The sequence below is a fragment of the Euprymna scolopes genome, chromosome 7, assembly GCF_053919585.1.
Source record: "Euprymna scolopes isolate OS-2025 chromosome 7, ASM5391958v1, whole genome shotgun sequence".
Classification (NCBI taxonomy): domain Eukaryota; kingdom Metazoa; phylum Mollusca; class Cephalopoda; order Sepiida; family Sepiolidae; genus Euprymna; species Euprymna scolopes.
This window is the reverse complement of record NC_136488.1, coordinates 10147349-10155459: the sequence shown is the minus strand read 5'-3', so window position 1 is coordinate 10155459 and position 8111 is coordinate 10147349. Positions and strand designations below refer to the sequence as shown.

The 8111-nt window shown below is 31.1% G+C and overlaps 1 protein-coding gene across 1 annotated transcript in view; it reads right to left on the bottom strand.

Annotated features, from left to right (window-relative positions):
- Positions 1-8111, bottom strand: part of LOC145279606 (uncharacterized) — a 252269-nt gene that overhangs the window by 215185 nt on the left and 28973 nt on the right. The window lies entirely within an intron of this gene.

The window sequence follows — 8111 nt, the reverse complement described above, 5'->3', positions numbered from 1 at the left end:
CACATACACACGCACACACATATATATGTATATATATGTGCACATATATATACATATATATATATATATAAATTAGCTGGGCAGGGAGAGATTGAAAAAATTAATTTTTTGTTTTTAATTTATTATTTATAGTTTTTTGAATTGTCGGGCGTTAAGTTGAAAGAAAGAAATGAGAAATAGAAGGGTAAATAGGTGAATTATACGTTATAGGTTTATTTAATAAAGTAAAAAAACTAAGGACATCAGTAAGTTAATTAAATAATAAAAATTAATATAATTATTAATAAAATGTAGATAGTAAGTAGATAACAAAAACACACAAATACATACACATGAGTACACATGTAAAAAATACACACATCAATGGGGGAGGAGCATGTGCTTGAGTATATGTACAAACACAAATACGAAAAATATGTAAATAAGCTTCGTGTTAAAAAATATGATAATTATTATTGAAAGAATTAGTAAGAGGTAAATATAAGAGAAAAGCGTATTATATATGTTATATGTAGATGGTAAATTAAATAATTAATTAAAATAGAACGTAAGTAAATGATTCGTTGTTAACAAGTAGATAATAGACCGAGAGGCAAGTCGAAGGATACAAATTGTGATAAGTACGTAATTGAAATAATAGAAATCGAGACCTAATTATGGAAATAGCCAATAAGAGACTATGGGACGAGAACCTTTAAATAATGACATAAGGAGTGATTAAGGCAAAGGGGGGGTACAAAAATGAGTTTGGTAAAGAGAGATGTAGCTAAAAAATGGTGGGATAAATAGGTGGGGGTTCTGTGGAGGGGTTCTTTTTAAATGAATGGGGGACTATATAGTTTAGGTTGTAAATAGGGTGTGTGTAATTCGTTAGTGTTAGATTTTAGGGGTGGGTTATAGTTATTATTAGAAGGGTGAGAAGTTGCTTAAGAGGTGGGATTTATAATGTTTACAATTAAGTGAGGTTTCAGTTTTTTTATTTAGAAGTTTATCTCTATCTCTAAAATTAGTAATCAGTAATTTTTCAGTTAAGCATAAATAACATGGGGAGTTTAGTGATTTACAGGTACTAGCTCTATTAAGAATTTCCCAGCTAATAATTGGGGTGAGGTTGTTTCGGGTAAGTAGTAGATAGTGGTTAGTTAATGAAGTACTATTTGGGTGGTTGGGGTTATTTAGGGAGCATTTATGCACTCTAAATCTGTCTTTGAACGTGGTGCTTGAGAGGCCAATGTAAAATTTTTTGTTTTGTGGGTCTTCAGCAGGGGCAATAGTTGCTTTGTAAACCACATTTGTTGAGAGACAATTTTGCTGGAGCGGGCATTGGGGTTTGTTAAGGCAGTTACAGTTATTTTGACCATTGTTATTATAGTTGTGGTTATTTAGTATTTTATTGTTGTGTTTTTTAATTTTATTTTCTAGATTATTTGTGCAACTGTAGCTAAGCTTAATAGTGTTCTTATTAAAAATTTTATGTAGAATATTACTAGGGGGGAAGTGGTGATTAAGAAGCATGAAGAATTTTTTACCTAATTTAGTTTTTATCATATTATTATAGGGAGGGTTAAACCAGAGGACTTTGCGGGATCTGTTATTCCTATTTGTATTGTTGGGTTTATTAGGGTCCAAGTATGTAATATTAGGGTTGGAATATCCAGATTCCTTTAAAGCATTTTCAAAGAAGGGTTTGTGTAGGTTAAAAATGCTGGAGTTAGATGAGTTTGTAAACATTATAAATCCCACCTCTTAAGCAACTTCTCACCCTTCTAATAATAACTATAACCCACCCCTAAAATCTAACACTAACGAATTACACACACCCTATTTACAACCTAAACTATATAGTCCCCCATTCATTTTAAAAGAACCCCTCCACAGAACCCCCACCTATTTATCCCACCATTTTTTAGCTACATCTCTCTTTACCAAACTCATTTTTGTACCCCCCCTTTGCCTTAATCACTCCTTATGTCATTATTTAAAGGTTCTCGCCCCATAGTCTCTTATTGGCTATTTCCATAATTAGGTCTCGATTTCTATTATTTCAATTACGTACTTATCACAATTTGTATCCTTCGACTTGCCTCTCGGTCTATTATCTACTTGTTAACAACGAATCATTTACTTACGTTCTATTTTAATTAATTATTTAATTTACCATCTACATATAACATATATAATACGCTTTTCTCTTATATTTACCTCTTACTAATTCTTTCAATAATAATTATCATATTTTTTAACACGAAGCTTATTTACATATTTTTCGTATTTGTGTTTGTACATATACTCAAGCACATGCTCCTCCCCCATTAATGTGTGTATTTTTTTACATGTGTACTCATGTGTATGTATTTGTGTGTTTTTGTTATCTACTTACTATCTACATTTTATTAATAATTATATTAATTTTTATTATTTAATTAACTTACTGATGTCCTTAGTTTTTTTACTTTATTAAATAAACCTATAACGTATAATTCACCTATTTACCCTTCTATTTCTCATTTCTTTCTTTCAACTTAACGCCCGACAATTCAAAAAACTATAAATAATAAATTAAAAACAAAAAATTAATTTTTTCAATCTCTCCCTGCCCAGCTAATTTATATATATATATATATATATGTATATATATGTGCACATATATATACATATATATGTGTGTGCGTGTGTATGTGTGTGTGTTTGTATATGTATGTATATGTGTGTGTATGTATGTATTTATATGTGTGTATATATATATGTGTGTGTGTGTATATGTATGTATATATATGTATTTGTGTTTGTGCGTATCTTCTACATGTGTGTATATGTATGTGTTTATATATATTTGTATTTGGTTACGTATCTTCTACATGTATATTTGTGTGTGTGTTTTTCTGTGTGTATGTGTTTTATTCGCTTATTATAAATATCTCCCTAATAATTTTATGAATTTTATTATTTGATTAACTTACTGATATTCTTACCTATTTCTATATTAGTAAAATAAACTTGTAACTTATAATTCATTAATTTATATTTTTCTCTTTCTCTCTTTCCTTCAACTACAACGCCTGAAAATTTAAAAATTATTTATAAAATATTTTTCAATTCCCCCCCTCCCAGCTAATTTATATTTATATATATATATATATGTATGTATATGTATATGTATATATATGTATGTGTAAGTGTTTGCATCTGGATGTATGTGTATTTGCATATATGTTTATATATGTATATATGCGTGTATTTTTACGTATCTGTGTATGTGTACATATATATATATATGTGTTTGTATATGTATGTTTGTGTATATATGTATATGTATATATATATATATATATATATATATATGTATGTGTGATCACGCATGTGCTTTTCCCCCATTTACGTATGTGCATTTGCTGTACATATTTATGCGTGTGCTTATATTTGTGTGTTACTTATTAAAAATGTTTTTTTTCTATTATTTAAGTTACTTACTTAAGCTTTCACCTATTTTATTTTATTTCATTAAAATAAACCTGTAACGTATAATTTCTACCTGCCCGGCTAATTTATTTATATATATATATTATATTTAATTATATATATCATTACACTATCAAAATAAACCTGTAAAGTATAATTCATTAACTTATTTTTCCTTTTCTTTTTCTTTCCATTTTATAAACAATAAATATCTTTCAATCTCTCCCCGCCCGGCTAAATTACTTTAAACCCCATTTTCAACCCGTTCCTTCACCTATTTTATTTTATTTTATTAAAATAAACCTGTAACGTATTATTTCTACTTGCCCGGCTAATTTATTTATTATATTTAATTATATATATCATTACACTATCAAAATAAACCTGTAAAGTATAATTCATTAACTTATTTTTCCTTTTCTTTTTCTTTCCATTTTATAAACAATAAATATCTTTCAATCTCTCCCCGCCCGGCTAAATTACTTTAAACCCCATTTTCAACCCGTTCCTTCACTAACATTAACTCTCCAACCTGTTGCCATGGTGATCCTTTAAATTAACTGTTACTTATGCCGTTATCAACAAAAGTAGCGTCTTTTAAGTTTAAACCGTTAAAAAACACGTATATAAGAATTTACACATAATTAATATTTAATTATAAACCCCTCTCTTTTTTTAATACACTCCTACTACTTTAAACTCCAACGTCCTCTCCCCACCACTCCCCCTTCTTTTCTAACTCCCCTTTATCTACGATCTTTCCATTTTTATTTGACTTTATAACTTAGTCCATCTATGAATTCTGATGATGCTAGTTGGATTTTTCCTCTCTTTGAGGATTTTCCTCTAGTTGAAACAATTTGTAAACTCATTCTGGACTCACAGTAATAAATTTCCTATATATATATATATATATATATATATATATATATATATATATATATATATATTATATGATATTATAATTATGGTCGTATTCCTGCCTGACTGTTTAAAATTTGATTAATACATACAAAATGTACACCGTTTCACGAATTAGTTTTAATACTCAAATACTTTTATGCACTTTTCCATTGGCCATTTATTTACGGTTTATTCAAAGGAAACCTACGTTGCAGAGATAAGTTAATCTACATATTACATTAACGAAAATCTATTTTGATAATTAGCTCCATGTTATTTACGGTTTATACTAACAGATCTGTTTTAATTGTTTTATTTATTTATTTAATTGATTTGTTCAATTTATTTTTAATGAATTCCTAAAGCCGACACAACTTCCGTTTAAATACTGATGCAATTCTCTATCTATATAAAAGGTCGCTGGAAAGATGGTGTGATCCTTTTACCGCTCCAGAAGATATCTCACTACTGATGCAATTCTCTATCTATGTAAAAGCCAAGTACGTCCAAGGATGGAATACTGCTGCCATATCTGGGCAGGAGCTGCTAAAAACAGCCTATCCTGCTTTGACAGAGTACAAAATAGACTTCGTGGCTTAATGGGGGATGCCCTTTTCTCTTCCATGCAACTTCTCTCCCACAGAAGAGACGTTGCGAGCTTATCCTTGTTTTATCGTTATTTCCATGGCAGGTGCTCGTCTGAACTCCAATCTCTGGTCCTCCCCCTCGCCAATCTTTCACAAAAACACCCATCTAGCTGAATCCACGGTCAAAATTTTCCCCACTCTTTATCTTAGAACTGCACGCCTGTGAAACTCTGTTCCCTCTGCCTGCTTCCCACCTGACTACAACCTGGATGTATTCAAGTCCAACGTAAACAAATTCCTAATGAACCGCCCCCTTAAGTAAACACTTCATTAAATCTCCACACTAACGTACTGTACTTGCAATAATCCTTATACTTGAGTGGCTTCCGGGCCTTGATAATGGTGACCCCTGTGTAAAAAAGAAAATACGGAAGTAAGTTTTTTCTTTAGCTTAACAACAACTGGTTTGTGAGACGCGGTAATAAAAAGATGATTCTCTTAACTACGGCGAATTAATTTAAATCTTTCCCATTTCAAAAAATAGATTTTACTGTTTTAAATCTATGCATTCGTCATCATTATTTATATTTAGCAAAACGCGAGTATTTTTTCATCATCGAACAAATATCTTAAAACGTTTACTACCCCTTACAGCACATACATCATGGTCCATATTGTTTTTTTGCATAATGCTTTTGGTCGACTATCAACAAATGAGTCGTAGATTCATATGCCAAAAACTCCTATTTTTGGTATTGAAACAGATGCAAACAAATTTGAATGAAAAATTTGCAAGGAAATTTATTCCGCGTTGCCCGGGATGGCAGTTGAATTTTGTAATCAAAAATGTTCAAACTTTTATGTATAGCAGATGGGTCCCAACGCAGCCCGGATAACGCCGGGTCTCCCTGCTAGCATAAAATTTATATATAACTTTATTATAATATTATTATATTATAATATATACTTTATTATTTATTATTATTGTATTATATATGTATTATTTATTATTATTGTATTATATATATACATATGTTTATATATATATATACATATGTTTATATATATATATATATATATATATATATACATATATAATACAATTTAGTTATCAAAGAGTAAATATTTAGCAAAGCAAAACTTATAAAGATAAGAAAAGTTCAACACTATTAAGAGGAGCAAACAAAAATAATAAATGAAAGATAAAGAATAAAAGTTATATATAATCTTATTATATAAGTTCAGGGGAAAATTAAGAAAATTAAAAAGAAAATTAAATTAATCTCCCATAGAGTTTTCCCCCCTTAACTTTTCTTTATTGTTCAGACGATATAATAAAGTTATATATAACTTTTATTCTTCATCTTTCATTTAATACAAGTGATATTAATAAAGATTCATTCTTTGCCCATGAATTGGCTCTTTTCATCAGAGGATACGTCGGACAAGTATTGAACTTAACTCAGTGCATAAAAGATAGTCTCCAAGCTGGATTAGTTACTGGTGCGATTTTTATAGATCTTACCTACGATTGATTAACTATCGAGGGCTTTCGCTGAAAGTTAGCAAAATGGGTAAAACACCTCCATAGTACGTATCGTCGAATCTCTTCTAAAACATCGCTAATTTTATGTAGATACAGAAAGGAGAAAGATCAGGTGGAGGGAGCAGAAGGACTGCCTTGCACTTCTTGCCCCCACGTTATTGAACATCTGTACAAATGATATGCCAATATTCCGTAATGTTCGCAGGCTTATCTGTGTGGAGTGTATGTGCCTTGCAACCCAATCAAATGACTTCAAAACGATCGAAGATCGACTAATACAAGCACCCATGCTATGACAAGTAGCATCTCAACCCGAACTCAGTTATAACTAAAGTTAAATCATCAGGGAAAAAACAGAAAGTCCCCAAATCAGAAAAAATACAACAACAAACCAATGTTTTTTAAACTTGCATTCATCGGTAAATATGAACAATGTATTTTTGTTATACACATTAACGATGCGGACTGACGACCTCGGTATTTCAAGTTCCAATCCAGCTCGTTCCATAAAAATCACTTTCAGTTAGGATGTTAGCAACCTTTTCGTGATCCCTCCCTTAAATACTCGATATCTTTCTAGAAATAATTCTGACTACAAAAATATCCGGGAAACCAATGCTAACAATAGAATCTTTGGATTCATGTAATGATCACCATACACAGTTTACATATAGAAAGTTCAAATAGGAGATTTTCATTCAAAAATTGGTTTAATATATTTTTGCAATCTTATGATTGTGTGCACATCCCGTCCGATGCTGACATGAAATTATCAACTTTTCTACTGCGCCCACAAATCGCTTCGAAGCTGAAAAGATGCTGGTAAACGATCATTTCTAGTGTTATGCTGTGGTAAGACTGATTACCACATTTAATGAAAACCTCTATAACGCAACCATTCGCCCATGTATGGAGTATTGCTGTCATATTTGGGCTGGTGCATCGGCTACTAGTCTCTCGCTCCTTGACAGGGTTCAAAAGAGAGTCGCAAATCTGATAAGCCCTAAACTGGCATCTAAGCTTCAGCCTCTGTCCCATCGACGAAACGTTGCATCCCTCTGCCTGTTCTACAAGTATTATAATGGTGAATGCTCTACATATTTTAAATAATTTATTGTATGCAATTCATTTAATACACGTTGCTCTTTCACCAGGAGATGAACAATGTTCATATGTTTTTCACAAGAGAGTCATTAATTATCAAGTTCCGAAGACCATTTGAGGATGAATGTTATACTGTTATATAGTAGGGACCCTATGCTAGTAAGTAGCGATTCAATTAGCTAGTGTGAATTTTAAAAAGGGTTACTTTTAGTGCATGTCAGAATAACCGAGGTTTGTAAAACAAAACCGTTCTTAGGAGTGAGTGAAAGATGGTTTACAAAGCAAAGACAAAAGTCAAACGCCGTAGACAAACCAGTCGGACTATATGAGGATATAACGAATGAATCACGTTTCCGAGCGGGAGAAAACTAAGTTTTTACATTAGTCTCTCTATTGGAAGTTATACGAATGAGACATGGCCAAATGATGTAGAATACTGATAATCTCAGTGAATGTGACCAATATATGCTTGTGTGCATCACTTATTTCTTGAATTAGGCAGATAAGTTAAG